The sequence below is a fragment of the Ambystoma mexicanum genome, chromosome 6q, assembly GCF_040938575.1.
Source record: "Ambystoma mexicanum isolate Mex_15411 chromosome 6q, UKY_AmexF1_1, whole genome shotgun sequence".
Taxonomy (NCBI): Eukaryota; Metazoa; Chordata; class Amphibia; order Caudata; family Ambystomatidae; genus Ambystoma; species Ambystoma mexicanum.
Window position 1 is genome coordinate 305181717 of NC_090937.1, and position 21887 is coordinate 305203603.

General features: G+C 48.5%; 1 protein-coding gene across 16 annotated transcripts in view; it reads left to right on the forward strand.

Annotated features, from left to right (window-relative positions):
- Positions 1 to 21887, forward strand: part of ANKRD17 (ankyrin repeat domain 17) — a 2430147-nt gene that overhangs the window by 2336384 nt on the left and 71876 nt on the right. The gene's annotated exons all lie outside the window — the stretch shown is intronic.

A 21887-nucleotide genomic window follows, 5' to 3' on the forward strand; every position in this document is an offset into this window, starting at 1 on the left:
CAAAGTGTGGGAGGCGCACTCTGCCTTCTGTATAGTCTCTGCAAAATACTTCCATGGCTACTATCTTTCGGCCTTTACCCCATAGGAAGAGATTAAGTCTTTGAAAAATGCTTTTGGTATAAGGTATGGTACATTTATAAAGTGGTATAGTAGTCTGGGGGCGGGCTATCATTTTTACCAACGATATCCGTCCCATCACTGAAAGGTGGAGTTTTCCCAAAACTTTATGGATGCTTCTAGGTCCTTTTTGCCTTTAGTGTGTTGGTATTATGGGTGTCTTCCACGTTCTGGCATATATTTATGCCTAGGTAGCGAAACGTATGTGGGTTCCATTGGATATCAAGCCGCGGAGGCTGGTCTTCTGACCTGCCTACCCATCCTGCTGGGGGAAACAGACAGGATTTATTCTTGTTTATGAAGATTCCTGATAGTTGTGCGAACTTATCTAGCACTTCTTGGTATGTTTCCAGGTTGTCCTCTGGGTGCTTTATATATAACAATATATCGTCTGCATAGAGGGATATGATATGTGTGGTCCCATCTATCTGCAGTCCTGTGTCTATGAATGATTCTTTCATGGAGATCGCTAGGGGTTCTAGTGCCAGGATATACAATCGGGCCGACAGCGGGCTTCCCTGTTTAGTGCCTCTACGGATTGGAAATGGGTCTGAGATATGTTTACCTGTGTGGACTCTTGCTAATGGTTTTGTGTAGAGCATGCATATCCACCTCATGAATTCGTGTCCTATCCCATATTATTCTAGGGTGGCAAACATCCATTCCCACCGCACAGAGTGAATGCTTTGATGGCATCCAGTGGTGCAACCGCGCAGCCTTCTGGTCTAGTGTGTGTTTTATCTATGACTGCCTGAAGTCACTTCAGGTTTGCCGATGTGGCCCTACCCGGCACATATCTTATCTTATCTGGTCTGGTCTGGTCTGGATGGACCAGTGTAGTGATTACTCTTTTGAGCCGTTCTGCCAATACTGCTATGAGGATCTTGGCATCTTGATTCATCAATGCGATTGGCCGATAGGATTCGCATAGTCTCTTGCCTTTGCCTGGTTTTAAGATGGGTAGTATCAGGGCTTGCTGTATCTTGGACGCTATGGATATGGGCTATGGTTTTCCGTGTATATATTGTATGAGCCCTGTCTCCACTTGGTCACTATGGTGGGTTGGTAGTAGCTCAAGTCTAGACCCCAAGACCTTAGCCAGGATCTTAACATCATTATTTAGGATGGAGATGGGTCTATAAGAAGCACACTTCGAGGTATTCTTTCCTTCCTTGTGGATCGCTGTTTTTTTTGCCATCATCATCATGCCGTGGAGGGCCTCACCTTCCAGGCAGGCATTGAAAAGTTTAACTAAATAGGGATGAGGGTTGATCTAAAAAGTGTATAGAATTCCATTGTAAAGCAGTCTTCCCCTGGTGCCGTACCCCCTTTGTACCTTTAATCGCTAGTAAGACCTCCTCCACCGTGATGGGGGTGTCCAGGTCTTCTGCTCTGTTGTACGATAGGCCTGGGAGGCGAAGCCCCACCAGGAATGTATCCATTTGTTCCTCTTGACCCTCCCACTCCAATGTGTACAGTTTGCCATAATACTTTGCAAATTCTTGCACTATGCCCTGTTGGTCCAGCCTCGCAGTCCCTTCTTCTGATTTGATACATCCTATCGCCCTCCTCTTCTTTTCCTCCCTCAATCTCCATGCTAATATCTGCCCTTTCCCATGGTATTTCTGTTTAAAAAAACATGAGCTTTTTCTCTGTTTCTTGAACCAGGATAATATCCAGTTGTGTTTTGTATTGACAGTTTGCTCGATAACACTGGGGACATGTAGTAGCCTCGGTTCCCTCGTGGTTGTAATAGTTCTGTTTTTTGGCGGAGTGATGCTTCCTGTCTCGTCCTCTGATTCTTATTGTGTGATCCTATCCTTATCAGGACCCCGCTTATCCTGCCTTTAAATCCTTCCCACAAGGACTGCAGCCTCACTTCTCCGGTGTCATTAAAAGTAAAATATTCATTGATTGCTTCAAATAGCTCTTGGGTAACTTCCTTGTCTTTTAACAGGAAATCATGGCACCTCCATGTCCCCCTAGGGGGGAGGAGCATCTCCCATCCCCATTTCCACTTTGTCCATGTCATAGTCTGACCAATGAATTGGGGCCACCTGGGAATCTATGACTTGGGCTTTAAGCTGTGAGTACACTAAAATTATGTCAATCTGGGAATAACCATTGTGGACAACCAAGAAGTAGGTAAAAGGCCTTTCCCCTTCTGCTGGGGGAGAGAGTGTGTCCACCACACCAAGGGCAACGTTAATGCTTTTAAAACTGAGCGAGTTCCTCTCACTGCCTCGTACTTTCGATAGACATCCCCAGCGCTTACGATCTTTCTTGGGGTCCAGTACCATATTAAAATCCCCTCCTGTCATTAGCCGGACTTCCACAAAGAGAATCAACTTATCCCTCACCCCCTCCCAGAAATCACACTTTTCTGAATTTGGGGCATAGACTAACCCCAAAGTCATCCGGGTACCATTCTTGCTCCACTTTACAAAGATATAACGGCCATTCCAATCAGCCATGATATCCTCCACTAGAAATCCCAAACGGGCTCAGACCAGCACCGCCATCCCCCTTTTCTTTTTTTTTATATCTGAGGCCATGTGCATTTCCTCCCTTGATCTCGAATGTTTTTTTTTTTTTTTGCTTTGCTGAAATACGATACTAAGAGCAATAGCGCAAAGTTGCTATCATCTGAAACATGACATCCAAACTGTCTGCTACTTCATGATTGTGCAAGGAAAAAGAGACAATTCAACCTTCATTTGTTGAGCAGGATCTAAAGTCTGCTCTTAGGTACTAGTCATCACCCATAAAGCCAGAGCTTCCGCTTTTAAACAAAACGCTAGTGTATAGCCTGCAGGAAATCTAGCTTCCACATGAGATGCAAGCTCTAACTTCGTACATTATAAATGACCCATTATGCTTTAGCTGTCTTAAATATTCGCAAACAGAGGTAATATTTCTTAGATACATTTGTATTGCACCATTTGTCTGGAAAATCAAAAGTAGCTCCTGATAGAAGATTGTATCAAGCTGATCAGTTTCTTCACGGCTACAATAAGGGTCAACATTGCTTCCAGGAAATTATGATCCCTGCCATATCTACCCTCTCTGGGTTTTCATGTGATTTAAGCAACAATTCATCCCTGCCCCACTACAGTAAAGAGTCCGGAGGGAAGGGGCTGTTTGGTGGTGGGCAGGTCGTCTGAATACCTGTGTCCTATCCCCACCTTTCCATCCCGGCAAGCAACATTTTCTAAGGAATAATGCTACTCATACATCCCGTCCCCTTTCCTCCATCCTTGTGGGCGTCCCCCAACATGAGGACGGTACAGGAACCTTTGGCACCTCACCTCAGTCCCTTTTTCCGCACGGATGGTGTCGGACCTGGCAGCCAGCCAGCGCTGAGACTTGTTTAGCTATCTTCTTGCTCCCTATTTGTTTGTTCAATTTTTATTTCACTTCCCTTTGGTGCCTCACCTCCCCGGCGCATGTCAGGAGCAGGAGGAGTTATGAGATGTGCCTCTTGCGACCGCTCGTTCCCGGCCCCGTACCCCCATGCACTCTGTTTTGAGTGTTTGGTGCCCGACCACCACTGGGACTCATGTGCAACCTGCAGCGCTCTCGGTCATAGGGCATTGAAGAACCGTTTGTTGGGGGGAAAGGGGTGTCTTCCACACTTCTCCTCTGCTCCACCTTCTCCGGGGCCTCTCGTCAAGATAAGTTGGGCCCTCTGTTCAGCACGGCTCCACAGCACAGAGACTCCTTCCTCGGTGGTTCCCACGGATCGGGGATCCCCGCATTCAGGTTCTGGCAGGACGGAGGCCTCTAAGGCTACCAGCTCCCTAGCCAAGGGTCCCAGGGACTCTTCCAGGCAGTCCGGGGACAGACCTAAGGGGCTCAGGGGCCCTACCAGTCTGTCCTTGCAAAGACGATCATGTTCATCCTCTTCTACTCCAGGGGGTTAGGGATTGTCTATTGTCATCTCCAAGAGTCGTTCCTCGGCTAGATCCAACAAGGCTACCGGGCACAACTGCAGAGGGTGTCCAACCTACCGGAGCTCGCTCCGAGGCCGTGAGTCAGGGCTTTACGACTACCGGCCTACCAAAGTGATCTCGGAGGTCGACGTCTCTTTGGGTGCAAGACCCAAGCTGCATTCTCTCATTTCTGAGGCCTCTCTTGGCTCAGGGCCTCTGCCCCCATCCTTCGGGAGCTTGGTGCAAGGTTTCACTATGGTGGAGCGGCACGTGGCAGAGCCTACCAGGAAGACAGCCATCTTGAATCTGGCCTGCCATTGCTTTCCCCCATCGAGTGGGCTTAGCAGGAAGATTCCAGCCTCCTTCTTTCTGGAAGCAGCAGTGGATCCTATGGTGCAGGGTTTTGGTTCTCTCAGGGGTATATCTATCCTCACAGCCATACAGCTACACACATTAGGCACATCAGCGCTTTGACCAGGATCAGAAGGCAGGGCCCCTAGGGACCTGGCGGCTAGTGAAGACCACTTCTTCAAACACTTCCTCACCCTCATGTGTTCCCCTCAGAGGAAGGGGCTCCTGATGGACATTGTGAAGGTGCTCATCCCCCAGGGGGCGCGACCCAGGCCCTCTCCCCTGGCAGGTACTCCCGTTCCTCTGGTGCTCCTGGTGCCAGTCACTCCACCAGTTCAGGCCCTATCGGTCGTACTGACCCCTCCAGCACCTCCTGTACCACCAACGCCTCCCCCTCAACAGCCGTCCGACTTGTCTCCGGACCTGGGGGGACCCTTTGGCACCTGTGTCCCAGGGCCCAGATTCCCCTTGGTCTGTTAAGTGGGTGGGGGGTGATGACGAGTGTGACGATGCCCAGGACGATGAGCCCTCGGCATCTGTTAAGTCCTTTCATGACTACATCCAAGTCCTGGTGGAGTTCTTAGGGGTCCCCCAGAAGTCAGGTGTGCTTGCAGAGGTCTCTGGGAAACGCACCACCACCCGGTCTGGCATTCCCCTCCAGAAGGATGTTCTGCAGGTGGCGCAGAGAGTCTGGGAGAAGCCCAGGGCCAAAGCCCAGATGAACAAGAAGTTGGGCAGCTGGTTCAGGCTGACGGACAGGGAGCCAATCCTCCTTGCCTCCCACTTGCAGCCCCATTCCTCTGTGTTGGCTGGAGCCTCCTTATAATTCTAAACTATCGTCTTTGTCTTCTTCCTCCACAGGAGCCAGCTACGGTTGCCGTTCCAAGGAGGACAAAGTCCTTGGGGCAAGCGCTGTTGCTCCATCTCAGTACTGCATCTGCGGCAGGCCAACGTGGTTGCCCTCGTGACTGCAGCTAACCAGAAGCTGTGGCTGGAATTTCTGCACTACCTCCCTTGAGACAAACGAGCCTCCTTCAGGGCAGGTCTGGCAGATGCCTGTTCCATTGTGCAGGACCTCATGGAGACTTCAGTCTCCCACATCGACACAGCCAGCAGAGGGATGTGCCTTGGGGTCGAGATGAGAAGGATGGTGTGGATGAACGCCACAAATTTTTCATCTGACGTGCAGGAGCGGATCCTAGATCCGAGGGCATGGACCTTTTTCATTCGTCCACCAATGACAAATTGATGAAAAAGAAAACCTCCACTCAAACCGCCAAGTCTTTGGCCATCCTGACAAAGCCAGGTCAGAAATCCTTCAATCTCAGGGTAGGACCAAGTTCAAACCCAAAACTTTTTCTGGCTTCTATGGGTTGAGACCGCGGCACCCGAAAGCCTGACTGGTCACCCATCGACAACAGAAGGAAGCAGCAGAGGACGTTGCACAGGTTTTTCCACGCTCTGCCCTTGCCACCAAGAAGCAGTGACTTCAGGGTCAGGGAACACAGCTCGCCTGTGGGGGGCTGTTTGGCTCTGTTCCAGGACACCTGGAAGCGTATTTTCAGAAACCTGTGAATCCTATCTGTACTTTTCACAGGCTTCAGTCTTCCTCTGCCTCTCCCATCCTCTCCTCTTCTGTGTCGGATCGGACCCCGTCTCTTTTTTTTTTACGGGAGGTCCTTTTGCTCTTGGAGATGCAGGCGATAGAACCGGTTCCTCTTGTAGACAGGGGCTTCGGTTACTATTGGAGGATTTTTGCAGTACCCAAGAACATCCAGGCTGGCATGAGGGTAGTCCTGGACCTGTCACTCGAGGGGATTGTGTCCTCCGACGTATTCCACATCTATGACAGTAATCACCACAGCTGCGCTGCTTCGGAAATTTTTTCGGCGTCCTATGTCGATACACTGTCCCTCGAGGGCCTCCGTTGAGCCGACGTTATTATAACGGATGTTATAAGTAGGACGCACAATGCCTCCAGCCTCAGCTCCGTTTTTTCTTTTAGATCACAAGATTTTATTACATAGACTGCGGGACACCGGCGGTTTGGCAAATGAAACTGTCAACTGGGTGAGCTCTTTCCTACAGAGTAGAAGCTCCAGGGTGCACTGGGGCGAGGCCTTCTCAGAAGTAGAGACCATCCTTTGTGGTGTCCCACAAGGAGCTTGCCTGTCGCCCTTGCTTTTTAACATTTATATTGCCCCTCTATGCAGAGAATTGGAGAAGTTGGGCTATTTCTTTACCAATTATGCAGATGATTTCCAGCTGTCAATGGAACTTTCAGGTGACCATCAGGCAGACCAACTTAAACTAAATAAGTTATACAGCGTAATAAAAGATTGGATGACCATAAACTGGCTATGCTTAAATGCAGGAAAGACGGAACTAATGATCTACGGGCCCAATAAACTGAGAGAGGGACTTGCTAAGGCTTTCACTGGCTTCCAGGTGGATGATAGCCTTATTGAAGTCGTTGGCAAAGTAAAAACACTAGGTGTTTATATGGAGGCCTCCTTGGATGCAGGCGCACACGTGGATGCCATAGTAAAAAATACCCACTATCACCTACGAGTATTGCGGCAGGTTGCCCCTCTCATCTCTGAAAACAACCGAGCCAAACTGGTCAGAGCCGTCATCTTGCCACGACTCGACTATTGTAATGCTCTGCTGGGGGGGGCTAGTAGAGAAGATGTACAGCAACTGCAGAAAATCCAGAACGCCTCTGTACGTATAATATACGGTATGAAGAGGCATGAACCCACTTCCAACGCGAGAAGGGAACTACATTGGCTCCCAGTATCAGCTAGGATTTCCTTTAAATTACTGACTTTAGGTCACAAATGCATCTATGGAACTGTTCCTAATTATTTGAAGGATAAAGTCACGATATATCAACCGGCAAGAAATCTGCGCTCTACAACGACTCTAAGTTTGCAGGTGCCAAGGACTAAGAAAGCCCGTGGAAATGGTCGTTCTTTCCCGGTGCTCGTGGCTAAAGCCTGGAATAATCTACCGCTAGGGCTTCGTACAGAGAGCAATCTCCTGGCTTTCCGGAAACTCCTAAAGACAGAACTTTTCATCTAACTTACATCTTTGGTTGTCCTCACTGACCTTTCTGCTTGTGATGGGGCGCTTGGATGCCTTAGGGCTTGTAGCGCTGTAGAAATTCAATAACATAACATAACATAACAAATGTGTTCGCTTCGGAATCTCGGCACGCCTCGGTTCTTCTCCTGTTGAATCGGTTCTTCGTACTTGGTCTTGTGAGACTCATGTCTTCATCTTCTTCTACCCCGAGGACGGGCTTCAAGAAGTGCTGCGACTGCAGTTCCAAGATGTCGCTTACAGACCCGCACAACGTCTCCCTGTGGTGCCTCAGTGAGGACCACACCACTGATGACTGCGATGAATGGCAGTCTTTGACGTCGAAGGCCTTGCGGGAGCGGAAGAAGTTATCTGTAGGTAGGGTTTTCAAACCCTGTAAGTCGAAATCCACTGGGCTTTCGACCGATGATTCGAGGGGCGACTCACCGCGTCAGCGCAAGTCCAGGGGGATCTCGGTCCCGGAGTGGTTGCCGCCATTCCTCTGCCTCTTCTAGGCACTCTCCGAAGCGCCGTCACCATTTGCCTTCCCCGTCCCCGTCCTTGTCCGAGGGCTCCGCCAGACGGCTGGTAGCTTGTCCCAACAAGCATTCATCTCCGGCAGAAAGGGGCGCATTTCGCAAGGAGGTGATGGTGATTTTCGAATCGCAGGGCACCGTTCCGTCCGCGCCTTCGAGAGAAGCCGGCAGGGAATGCGCTAGGGCCACTGCTCGTACGCCTTCGGGCTCGGGTGGTCGGCGAGATCATCGGGAGCCGTCATAGGACAAGGTAGATCGCTCTAGCCATGCCCGCTCTAGCCATGCACGCATTTCGCAAGGAGATGATGGCGATTTTCGAATCGCAGGGCGACGCCCTCGAGACCGTTGGACCCTGTGAAGCCTTATAAGAAGGCATCGATGCAATCAGCGCCATGTCCGTCGAGGGGCTCTCTTGAGGCTCCGCCTCCGAGGAAGTCATCAGCGCTGAGACCGACGAAGGACACGCTCGGGGCTCCGGCCTTGAAACTGTTGTCGAAGCCGTCAGTGCCTCACTCAACGCAGATTCCGTCAACATCTTTTGAGGAGGGTTTATCGGAGGTGCCCCGGAGACCGGTGGAAACCCTGTGGAAGGCCCTGAGTAAATCAGTGAGGCCTGTGTTTGAGCCTTTTTTTGTACCCTCATCCAGGGATTTATTCTAGCCTTTGGATTACATCTCAGAAGTGGATGAAGGGTCAGATGTGGAGGGGTTTGTTCCTCCTGAGGTTCCTGATGACCTGTTATCGGGTCATAGCCAGATGGAAGACCTGCGTCAATCCTTACATGACGCCAGTGGTCTGGACACCTCTCCGGAGGTTGAGTTTGGCAGGCCTGAGCCTGGTACACACGCTGAGTCGTCATACAGGCGTCTCATGTCGAGGGTGACGGAGTACTTGGGGTGGTCTGCTCCACCTGTGGATTTTCTGCAGGATTACCTGACAGATATTTTGGACCAAGGTCCACCCACTGACCCGGTGCTGCCATTTCATATGGCCTTACAAAGAAGGGTGGCGGTGGCTTGGACTGCTCTGGAGAGTCTTCCGGCAGTGAATAAGTCCCTAACAAAAAAATACCGTCCAGCCAGTGGCGACCCCGGCTACTTGTCTTTGCACCTCACTCCGGAGAGTTTGGTGGTGCAGGCGGCTACGGCCCCAGCAAAGCAGGCGGCATACCCTACCATCCCTCCAGATAGGGACGACAAGCGATTTGACGGTTGGGCGAAGAAAGTGTTTTCATCTGGGGGTATGGCTTTAAAGGCAGCCAACTCCGTTTGTGCCTTGGCAATATTCACTCACACTCTGTGGAATTTTGTTTCTTTGGCTGCTGAACATATTCCCGAAGGGGAGGAACGGGATGGTTTTCTTGCCCTCGTTCAGGATGGTAAGGATGACATGTGTGAATCCGTTCAGTCGGGTCTGGACGTGGCAGACTGTGTCAGCCGGTCCATGACGGCGAGCACCGTGATGCGCAGGTTTGCGTGTTTGCGGAAGTCGGGGTTTGCTCCTGATGTACAGTCGCCTTCTCAACATGCCCTTTGATGGTGACCATCTTTTTGGCAGCAAGGCTGACGAGAGCCTTGAGAGGTTGCAGACCTCCAAAGCTGCAGCGAAGTCGTTGAGCGCTGCAGTACGTCAACCTCTGCCTTTTCGTCCTAGGGGACAGCAATGGAGGGGAGGTTTTTTTTCGTTACTACTTTTCCTTTGGCAGATCGAGGGGTGCTACCAGTCAAAGGGGCCAACGTAGGAGTACCAGAGGTGGAAAACAAGGTACCCGAGTTGCCTCTTTGCCCTCAGGCACTGCCGCAGCCGCTTCAGCTCAAGTCATGAGGCCATGTCCCATGGTTCGCTGGTTGGGGGAAGGCTGGCGCAGCATCTTGTAGAATGGCGTGCCATTACTTCAGATGTGTGGGTTCTGGAGATCATAGCCCACGGCTACTGACCTTTCCGGCAGAGGCCTCACGACAATCCACCGGGGAAGCTCTCTTTGAAGAGTCCGGATCCGCTCCTTGCGCAGGAAATCAAATCCCTGCAGGAGAAAGGCGCCATAGAACTGGTGCCTGTAGCGGAGAGGAACAAGGGATGGTATTTCCCATATTTTTTGATCCCGAAAAAAGATGGGGGATTGAGACCCATCATGGACTTGCGTGGTTTGAACAAGCTCCTCAAGAAGGACAAGTTCAAGATAGTTACTCTCTCTCAAGTCCTTCAGGCCCTTCAACTGCGGGACTGGTTGGTGTCTCTCGACCTCAAGGATGCTTACTTTCATGTGCCGATGCATCCCAAGCACAGGAAGTATCTGAGGTTCACGGTTGGCAACTTGCATTTTCAGTTTCGGGTCCTGCCGTTCGGATTGACCTCCACCCCAAGGGTCTTTACCAAGCTAATGGTGGTGGTGGCAGCGTATCTCAGGAAAGGGGGGATTCACATGTACCCCTACCTGGACGATTGGTTGATCAGGGCGCGATCTCCCGAGCAAGTCCTGGATCATCTGTCAGTCACCTGCCACTCCCTTCACAGGCTAGGGTTCTCCCTCAACTTAAAGAAGTCCCACTTGACACCTACCCAGTGGCTCCAGTACATCGGAGCAGTGCTTGACACATCCCCGGGGCAGTGTTCGCCTCCCAGGTGGGGCTCATCACATTCTGCAGATGGTGGACAAGTTTCAACGTGCCCAGAGTCTCCCGGCGTTCGAGTTCTTGAGGTTGCTCGGCCTCATGGCATCCTGCATTCTATTGGTGCCAGAGGCCAGGTTGCGGATGAGATCTCTGTAATGGGCTCTCAAGATGCAGTAGTTGCAGCCCTCCGGCAGGAAGTCAGATCCCGTTCAGGTGCCGCCCTCGGTCGCCCAGGATCCTCACGGGATGGGGAGCTCATGCCAACGAGTTGACAGTCAGCGGTCGTTGGTCTCCATTGGAGTCCAGACTCCATATCAATCTGTTGGAGCTGCGGGCCGTCAGGCTAGCCCTGAAGGCTTTTCTGCCATCTGTGCGGGGGAAAAATGACCCGATTCTGACGGACAATACAGTGGCCATGCACAACCTCAACAAAAAAGGGAGGGGCAGGTTCTCTCCCACTGTGCAGAGAGGTGATGCAGCTCTGTTTCTGGGCCATCCAGCAGGAAATTTCGATCTTGGCAGTTCATCTGGCCGGAGACGAAAATGAGGCGGCGGACGCTCTGAGCAGGCAAAGCACAGTCTCTCACGAGTGGGAGCTGGCTAAGGAGGTTCTCTTGGAGATCTTCGCCCTATCAGGGACCTCACAAGTGGATCTCTTCGCCACCAGTGTCAACCGGAAGTGCGAAAGATTCTGCTCGCTGGAATTTCCTCCAAGAGAAGCCTTAGGCGACGTGTTCGTAGTGGAGTGGTCCTTCCCACTGCTGTAAAGGTTTCCTCCAGTCCCCGTTATTGTGCAAGTGCTGCAGAGGTTACGGAGGTTCGGTTCCCGAATGATCCTAATTGCTCCAGCATGGGCCAGGAGAGCGTGGTACCTGCACCTTCTCGACATGTCCATCTGCCCTCCACGCCGTCTTCCCTACCGAGACGATCTGCCCTCACGGGAGGGGGGTCGGGTTCTCCATCCAAAGGTCAAGTCTCTCAACCTTCATGCTTGGTTTCTGAAAGGTTGAGGTACAAAGATTGGGACCTCCCTGAAGACGTGATAGAGGTGTTGCTTTCGGCCAGAAGGCCAGCAACAAAATCCCTGTACCGTTGCCGTTGGAGAAAGTTCTGCGACTGGGGCAGGGTACAGAATGTGGATCCTTTTCAGTGTTCAATTCCTGTGGTTCTGTGTTTTTTGCTTTCTTTGGCCCACAAGGGCCTGCAATTGAGTACCATTAAAAGTTACCTGGCGGCACTGTCCATATTTAAGCGCTCGTCTGAGGAGTGTTCTTATTTTAAGATTCCTTTGATTTCTTAATTTCTAAAAAGGCTGACAAATGTGTTCCCACCGTCTCCTTTCCAGGTACCGGGATGGGATTTCAACCTAGTTCTGAAATTCCTAATGGGTGCTCCGTTTGAGCCCTTATATTCTTGTCCTTTGAGACTGTTGACCTTTAAAACTGTATTTTTGGTTGCGGTTACTTCGGCTCGCAGAGTGAGTGAGTTGCAGACACTTTCCGCCAAGCCACCTTTCACGGTGTTTCATAAGGACAGGGTTGTCCTTAGGGTTCGTCCTTCTTTTCTTCCGAAGGTTGTGTCGGATTTTCATTTGAGCCAGAAGGTAATTCTTCCGGCGTTCTGTCCTCCTCCGCACCATGGTAAGGAAGAAGAGAGGCTCCAAAGGTTGGATCCTAGGAGAGCTTTGAGCTTCTATCTTTCACGGATGTCCCGGGTCAGAGTGGACGATCAGCTATTTGTGGGATACGCTGGAAGGCGTTTAGGTCAAGCTGTTTCTAAGCAGACCTTGTCCCGATGGATCATCTTGACAATCTCTGAATGCTACCGTCTGGCGAGTAAGGACATTCCAGTAGGCTTACGGGCCCATTCTACTAGGGGTGTGGCTGCCTCCACTGCTCTGCAGAGGGGTGTTCCCATTCGTAATATTTGTGAAGCAGCCATATGGGCCTCTGTCCATACTTTTGTAAAACACTACTCCCTGGATTCTATCCATGGGCAAGATTTGGCCTTTGGTAAAGCGGTCCTCTTTTCTGCAATTTGATTGGGCATTCTAAAATTCTAATTTCTTTTCCCTCCTCCATACGTTGGTACTGCTTTGGGAGTCTGTCATAGATGTGGAATACGTCGGAGGACACAATCCCCTCGAAGAACAAGTTACTTTCAAGCATTTCCAGGAGTAAAGCCAGGTTTAGAAAGAAGTTACTTTCTTACCTGGTAACGTTCTTTCAATGGGATGTTCCTCCGACGTATTTCCCCCATCGCACCCTCCCAGCCTGCACCTCTACAGAATTTCTTATGCGATTGCAGCTTACGTTTCCGCAAGGCTTTCTGTAGTCATACTGGCAGAAGATTGGTGTCACACGTTCTGTGGGAAAAAACTACAACTGCGTCGTCCTTATAACATCCGGTGACGTCGGCTCGACGGAGGCCCTCGAGGGACAGCGTATCGACATCATCGACACAGACGTCGAAAAAATTTCCGAAGCGGCACAGCTGTGGTGATTGCTCCCATAGATGTGGAATACGTCGGAGGAACATCCCATCGAAAGAACGTTACCAGGTAAGAAAGTAACTTCTTTCTAAACCTGGCTTTACTCCTGGAAATGCTTGAAGATGATTACTCCGCGCACATAGCCGAGTCTCGGTGTGCAGGGGACTGGATGTGTTCCCTGGACCTCAAGGATGCGTACCTGCATGTACCCATATATCCACCACATCGGAAGTTTTTGTGGTTCACGATTATGTCGTACCACTTCCAGTACAAAGTGCTGCCCTTCGGCATGAACTCTGCCCTTCGTGTCTTCACAAAGTTGATGAACGCAATGGCAGGCCTTAGATGTGTGGAGGGCTATCATCTTCTGTACCCTTATCTGGATGACTATTTGATGAGGGTGGGGTCACCCAAAGGGGTGGTGCACTCCTACCAGAGATTGGTGGATACCCTTAATCAGCAGGGTTTTTTCGCTCAACCAGAGGAAATTGCAGTTATGCCAATCTCAGGATCTGGTTTTCCTAGGGGCACGTTGGAACACTACCCTTCAGCTGGTGTTCCCCACACCCAAGAGGCTCATGTCCCTACGCAAGGCAGTGGGGCATTTTCTGGCCAACTCGACAACTTCGGCATGGTGTTTCCAACACATTCTGGGCCTGATTGCCTCCTGCGGACCTGGACTTGTTCACATCTCCCCTGAATGCCAAGTGCCCCCAGTTTGCCTCATGGGCAGGTCAAGGTCTGGGTTCAATGGGAGATGTGAGAAACCTGAAGGTGTCTCACTTATTAGGCCCTGGGGATCTGTCATCCTGTGGGTGGACCTGTGCGGGAGGATCACCTGGATGAGGGGTCCTCGGGGAGTCAAAATGTGACTCCGAATGTTGAGACGCGGTACCCCCTTCCACCCATTCTACCCCGTAGGATATTTAGAAGCTCTACCCCTCCCTGCAATTAACACTTTCTTACACGGTGAAAGACAACAGACTGACACCAGAGCCGTTTACCTGACATGTCCAAACACAAGGGTCAGGCAGAGTCAGGCAATTGACAATAACTACACACTCCTGACGGCCCTTTCCCTTCCCCACAGAGATAAAAGGTGGAGCACGAGACCACACTTTGAGCAAGGCAAACTGTACGAGGAGGCAGCTATTCCAGGATGGCAGTTCAAAAGGAGGAGAAAGACGGCGAGAGCTAAAAAGATGACAAGGAGGGGAAGTGCCCTTGCCCTTTTCAACCCAGACCCACGAAGCCTCAGTGTAAGGAATCATAAGACCGGGAACTACACCTAGCGTGTGGTGTAACATGTCAACAGTGCACAGGAGCCTCCCATACTGATAACCTAAGCGGGGAAGAGACGCTTGCTACCGTGGTAACGTCTGTGACTCCAGAGACAAGAAAAGTCAAGCGGTTCATCACAGCCAGTGAGTCGTAGGGAGAGCCGATAGTAAACCGAACTGGGTTGAGCTAAGGTTAAAACAGCAACATGATATTAAAGAACCTGTGAACAAAGACCTGGTGTGTTACTGAACTTTAATAGCATAATGAAAGACCATCTGCAGAGTGGTCCAGCGCCACGTGGACGCTCGTTCGAAAGACTGACTGGTCCCCCGTTGTGAAACTACAGTTACCAGGAGCCCTAGGAGAGCCCCAAGTAAAGAGGTCAAAGTGGACATACAAGGGTCGAATAAAACCCCTTGTACAATGGAAGGTCTTTGACCCGTAGCCAAGAGGAAAGCTGTGAACTGTGGCAAGTGTGAACTCGACGGAGTGATGCCAAGAGAAAGCTAGGGGAAGGGAACCCCCGCTTTCTGATGAGATTGTGAAGTTGCGAAATAAGGCAAGTGTGAACCCGATGGAGAGATGTCGAAAGAAAGCTATGGGAAGTGAATCCCACGTTGTGTTGAAACCAAGTTGAACTGTTGAGTGAGGCAAATGTGAGCCCGGCTGAGGGATGTCTGCGAAGCGGGATGAATCGTAATAACCCTGTTAACATTGTGTTCACAAGAGTGAACCCGGCTGAGGGATGTCCCCAGTTAATGCTGGTTTAAAAAGACATTGAGACTCTTGAAGGGTACAAGTTGCTGATATTTGGAATGAAGGGCTGTAGTGAACCCGACTGAGGGAGGCCCACGTTGCAAGAAGGATTGGAGCCCGGTTGAGGGGGATCCAAGAGTGAATGGAAATCATCCAATGTGAAGATTACTGAAAGGAACTTTTGTTTTGTTGGTTGTGGCACATCAGGTCCTCTGAGGCAAGAGACTTTGTATAAAAGAGACTTGGCCACAGAAGGCCCTGATAATTTGAAAACTAACTGTAAGCTTGTGTTGGCATGCCCAGTAGCGTGCTGTGCTTTAGTCCCACCTTGTCCCGTGCTAGAAAACGTGGGGAAGGGAAACCGCAGCTAAAGCATCTTCGCTTATCATTTTTTTTGGTGAACATTTCTTTCCTTTCTGGCGTTTATTATCCCACACTATTTTGTAATTTAGCAGTAAGGATTGGCAATCGTTTTTTTTTTTTTTTTTTAGTATAGGCTCTTTTTATTTGCCAAGACACCACTAGGACTGCCTTATTTATTATTTGATGGTCATAGTTTGCACCCATCTGAGATTTAGGTTTAGATTACGCGTTTTTCTCACCCATTCATACTGTTTAATAAACACCCTTGCACTGTGACCACTTGTCTGTTTTACTGTTGCCACCATGAGTTTCTTACAGATACGTCTTCCAGTCTAAGACCTCAATGTGGTTCTTGCAGCTTTGCAACACAAGCTTTTCTAGCCAATGGCCTCTGTGGGCATCCGCTTCGTGATGCTAAAAACTAATTTATTGGCGGCTGTCACCTCTGTGCGCAGGGTTAGTGAGCTGCAGGTGTTGTCTTCATCCAAGCCCTTCACGTTTCACAACAACATGGTTATCTTTATCTTACGCAGTCACCCAAGCTTCTTGCCCAATGTGGTCTCTCCGTTACATCTGAATCGAGAGATCTGCCTGCCGGTGTTCATCCCGAGCCCACAGTCCGAGGTAGAGAGGGCCCTACATGCCTTGGCCCTCAAGAGGGGTCTCAAGTTGTATCTCTCGGACAAGATCCTTCAGGAAGTCTGAGCATTGTTTGTGACTTTTGAGAGCTCCCTCCCTGCCCCCCCCCTCCCCCGCTCTCAGGCTTGCATCGCTGTTGGATGGTCCATGCAGTTGTAAAGGCCTACACAGCCATGGTTAAACCTGTGCAGAGCTAAGAACACAAACCGTTGCGTTTGTTAGGCATAAACCTGTGCAGTTCCCTTGGGGACCACTGCAAAAAGTTTAAGACCACAGGAGTAAGCAGTAAACCCAATTAGTAGCAGTCTGCACCACCCAGATTTACCTGGTAGCTGTGGCTGAGCAGTCAGACTTCTCTCAAGAAGAGTTAGGCAGTATATAGAGTATACACAATAGGGCTAAAAATAGAGTAGAACAAGCAAACGCTGACCAAAGCCTTGGTATAAAAGTATAACATTATTTATTTAAAAACACACTTCGAAAAATACACTGGCACTAATATATCAAGCAAGTTCAAACACAGTCATTATAAGTATATACACCTCCCTAATTCATTATTCAACAAGTCTAGGTTAAGACACCACTTATTTAGCAAAACAGAGGTGAGCGCGTAACCGTAGATGGCACTCCAATAATTTGTTTAAAAAGGGAGAGAAAAGGCAGAGTAGAAAAATAACACAGTACCAACACTTTTAAGAAACCACAGCAAGTCAAGAAAGGCAGGGTCTACTGTAGAGCAAAAAGTTCATAGGCCAGGCCCACTCTTAGAGAGAGCCAGGCGGAATGTGCCCAAGATCACACAGTGGAAATGCACTCAGTCTTTGCAGAAAGGTCAAAAAAGAGAGGTTGGATCAGTTCAGAAAGGCAAAGTTAGCAGGTCTGAGGTCAACCCAGTTAGAAAGTCAAGGATTTACGGGACACCTTGGACAAACTGTTGCAAGGGAGACCAGGCGGGACGCAGTACCTGAAATGGTGAGAAAGTTCCAGCGGTGGCAGTTGTTCCTGGCAGCGGGTGCTAGTCGTGGCTTTGTCAAGGGGAAGAGATGATCTCGACGAGGAAGAAAGCTGGAGGTTGTTGCACTGCCAGGGAAGAAACCAGCTGCGGAGTTCCCGATTAAAAGGTACAACCCTTTTATTCACGTAGTGGTGAAGTGTGGCTATCCGGCCGCCGGGGTGCTTGGCACGGGCGATTCAACCACGAGACATTCCAGGAAGGCGAAAAAGGCTAACTTGTTGGTCCCACCAGCTCAAAGGGAAGAAGACTCTACTGGAAGAAGATCTCCTCTGTCGTTGGGGAAGTGGTGAGTTCGTACAGCAGGGCTCCACCGGCGGTGTCGTCGTTGTAGATGGCTCAGCTTCTCCCCTTTTCGTATTCTTTAGGTCCTGTGGCGACTTCTGAAGTTCTGTCCCCAAAGCCCTGCTTTTATGCAGAAAAACCCCCATTCAACAGCCTAGCTGTCACTCAAACATGCTAAGTGGTGAGCTGGGCGGCTCACCACTGGGCCTCACACAAGAGTGCGACTTGAGTTGCCGAGGCAACTCAGTCCAGGGTGCCGAATCCCCCTCCCACACATCCTGTAGACCCCAGACAGAGTGGCACCATTTGGAGGGCGTCTGTGCAGAAGACCGCCAAAAAGTGGAACAAAGGGCTCGACTTGGGTTAGAGTTTCAGAGGCGAACACAAACGCCATTTCAAAACCGAGTCCTGGCAAAAAGACCCAACCGGGGAATAAATATTAAATAAATAACCCAGCGGTATCTTTAACATTGCACCAAAAAGTGGTGCGTTTAAAATCAATGGGAAAATCCCATAGGAAATATTCCGGTGGAATAGTTTGCGTGGTATCCACTGCCACCAGCCAGAAACTCGACAAGGGGCGACTGGACAGTGCCTCCTTGGAAAACAGACCCAGGGGCAATCGAATTACCCCTACCAGTACTTCCACAATATGATGGTTTGTACTGGTTCTGTTCACAATTTGAGACTAGTAAAGCCAGTGGTGACTTTACAGTCCCAGGGTATGGAGTCTATGTTTGGGGGTCACTATGATACCCCTGTGTTACTACACTGAGGGTGCTGTGTAACACACATACCAAAAACACATGAAGCCCTATGGAGTAAAAGACCCCATAGCCCATAAAACATATTTACAGTCAAAGGACATTCTCAAATCATGCCCAAGAGTGGGAGAAAAGAGTCTCACTCTTACCAGGAGAAAAAAATAAACCCCAAAAATCCAGCAAAGCTGCTGGGGGACTCACTAGGTTTGGGAAATTAGCCTTAACAGATAATTCTCCCTAACAGCGTTTCAGAGACATGCTTTTTGGGATGTCCGCAAGGTGGCTCCATGGGCCACTCTGTCTGCCTTCTGTAAGCACTATTTGCTGGACACCAGCTCCAGGCGCAATTCAGAGTTTGGTCAGGCGGTTCTGGGGTAGCTTTTCGCTTCATCCTAGATATGAGCCAGGTTGTCGCAGCTCCGCCCTATGTTCTTGTTAGTTGGAATCACCCAAAAGAATGGAGGAAAGGGGTCGGGATATATGAGTAATTCAAGTTACTCATTGTAGTGACTAGAGTTCTCATAGTCCCCTTTCTTCCATACGTCCCACCCACCCCTGCTAGTATGCCAATGGCTTATATGTAACATGAGTAGTGCTAGTCCCTGCTGCACCCATAGTATCAATTACATCCCGTAGGGTCTCAGTTTGAAGAACTTACAAAGGTGTTTGAGCAAAATTGAGGGTGTCCCATTAGCTGCTTTTGCTTATTCGTAAATACCATTTTAGCGCAGATGTGTGTTGCCCCGGAAAATGTATGGAAAGCTCCAGCTTTAGTTAAGAAACTCATGTTTTGCAAGGATTGGGCAGACACCAAAGTAGAATGAAAACCTACAAACTATATAATAGTTATCTTGTTGCGACAAAGCAGTGGGTCAATTACCAAAATATCTTGAGAAAATCCTGCATCCGTTTTAGAGATTGCAATTTTTTAGATTCCGATTAAATATTTGGACTGGGGAAATTCTCTCCATACGTTCACGGGGATTCCCTCAATTAAGGAGCGTTTGTTGTGTAATGTGGTTGGAGTTACTCGGAATATAGAACATATAATTTTAGAATGTACAGCCATCTATAATGGGAGATGCAGGTTTTTTAGGTAGATTTGTAGATAAACCCGGGTTGGGTTACCACCAAGGATTTCTGGAACCGTGTCGTTGGTGGTCATGAGTTGTCCTTTACCATCGTGATGTTGATATTTCTGGGAAGCATTGGGATAGTACCAATAAAGGATTATTATATGCACAGATTTGCAAGGATTTGTACTGGTTTATGAATCTCTAAGATGGTAGGTTTTATTTAATTTAATTATGTAAAGGGGAATTAGCATACTCTATTTTTAGGTGTGTGAGTAATATATATGTGAATCATGTGGTTTATATGAATTTTAACTAGTTTTACATAATTGTAACAAACAGTTACGTGATTAATGTTGCTGAAATGTAGATTTTATGTTAATGTGTTAATGAAGTTTTTTAATGCAATCTTGATTTTCAATGTAATTTCAAATGTGTTGGATCTAATTATGTATGTAAGGCTAACCTGGTTTAGCTAATTGATGATAACAGAAAAATACCATCAAAGTATAACTTGGTTTCTTCTCTTATTTACGATCTTCGGCCCTATATGGATTGTCCTCTATTAAAAAATGTGTTTTGACCATAGAAGCAGTTCTGTTAAACCAGTGCCTTGCAGCATGCAAAGAACACCAGGGCCATGTTTTATGTAAACTTAAACAAAGCCACTGGCTCTGGGCAATGGATGTGTGCATTCACCATTTAGCTTCCTGCTTTTCTGGAAGCTATAGGTGCACCTATACTTTGCACAAATGGGAACTTTATGACAGTCAATTCAGTATTTTCTGTCCCCAAACATAATTGTGCTACAATTGCATAGTCGATATGCATGGTCTTTGCACCTGGGTCAAGGTCCCGAACAGGGGATGCATACCCTGGAGGTAGTCATCTGGCTGTTTTCTGTATACCTTTTATTGCCAGTCCCTCCCTGCCCCCCCTTCCTTATCTTAAGGGTTGTGCATAAGCTCAGTAGTATCTTATTGTGCTGGATGATTATTGTGCCTTTCAGATGTCCTACCCAGAAATTCTTTTTTAGATTAACCTTTTGGATGTGGCGAAAGAGCACCCATCCCTTCCCTGCATATGTGGTGCAGGCCCAAAAGTGTGATCTCAGGTCTGTCATACTCTGTCTTGGTTAAGGATCCTGGTCCTTAAACTGTTTTTCACAAGAACAAGGTTTTGAAAAGGACTCTCAGATTTCCATGTTAACCAGTAAACACAAATTTCTACTTTTCTTTTTTTGAATAATTACTTGAACAAGGGTGGCTTGCTGCATAATTCGGATGCAAGGAGGACTTCCACTTTTGGCTTGTAGCGCCCATGTTTTTTTCTCTAGTGGACTGATTGTGACATTCAGAAGCTCTAACTTTTAAATATTTCAATTTTATTTGGTATGAGTGTCCCTCTTCCTGAAGCTGTTCACACATATACTGTTAGGACCACTCCACTTCGAAGATGCATTCTAATGTGATCGCAAAATGTCCAAATTGGCCCACTGTGCTTTCTGCAAACTAGCATAGATGTTAGTTGGTCAGTTTGGTCAAGCATTCAATTATTGTAATAGAGCTTACTGTAAATTGACAAACATCTTGTATGCCTGCCTGTGCCATGGCATTCATCTTATGTCTGGGAGTCTTACCAAATCTAGAAAGGAATGAAGGCGAAGGCCTATGGGGATTGTATAGGTATGTACCAGTTGCTTATCAAGATGACTTTTTTTTTCTTAGTCCTTCCACTTTCTTCTCTTCCGTACTTTCAAACCACCCATTCATTTGTTTTGGTCCATCTTGTAGCCTGTGAAAATGAACTGAATATGAAGCCAATCAGAATATGACATGACATGATAGGTTATTTATAACGTGCTTAATACCCAGAGGTTTCTAAGCACGGACCCGGGGATCGAATCTGTGGTGCTCCGTGTTGTCTTGCTTCCAAGGTGAGCATGTTTCCCCTGAGCTATCCTCGCGACAATATACATAAATAGAACAGTTAGACACAAGTCCTTGCCAGACCATATACTTGAAATTTTAAATAAACAAGGAGAAGGTGGTGTCCACTCATGAATAGATGGGCCATGGGAGGGGCATCACAGTGAAGGCACAATTCGCAAGATGGAGGGCATTCATGACTATGCCTTCAGCTCCTACTGGTTCTGATTTCCTGTTGCATTTTTTCGCAGTTCTGGTCGTTGTTTAATTTATTTTTCTCTGATTCCCTCCTGATTTTTCTACTGCTCAGTGCACTCTTTTTCCAGATATGTTTGTCTCTCCTGCTGTCGTCTAATGATTTCTGTCTTTTTACATTCAAGCACCTTACAGATTGGTCATTCTTGTTCCCTTTTTCTGTCCATGTGGCTGCAGTCATCAATAACTTCTCTTTAACGCGTTTTCCCAGCTCAGATCACGCTGCTTAATCCTCTGCTATGTTCGTTTTTTGAACCTTTGTTATCATCCAATCACGCTTTGCCCCGCTTCTCCTCTGCTCGTCTGTAGCTTGAAATTGTTAAGTGACCAAACCTTGACCATATTTTAAACTTGGCGAATGTGGTAGAAATTAGGACTCCGTTCTATTTCGTACAAATGTTTAATTGG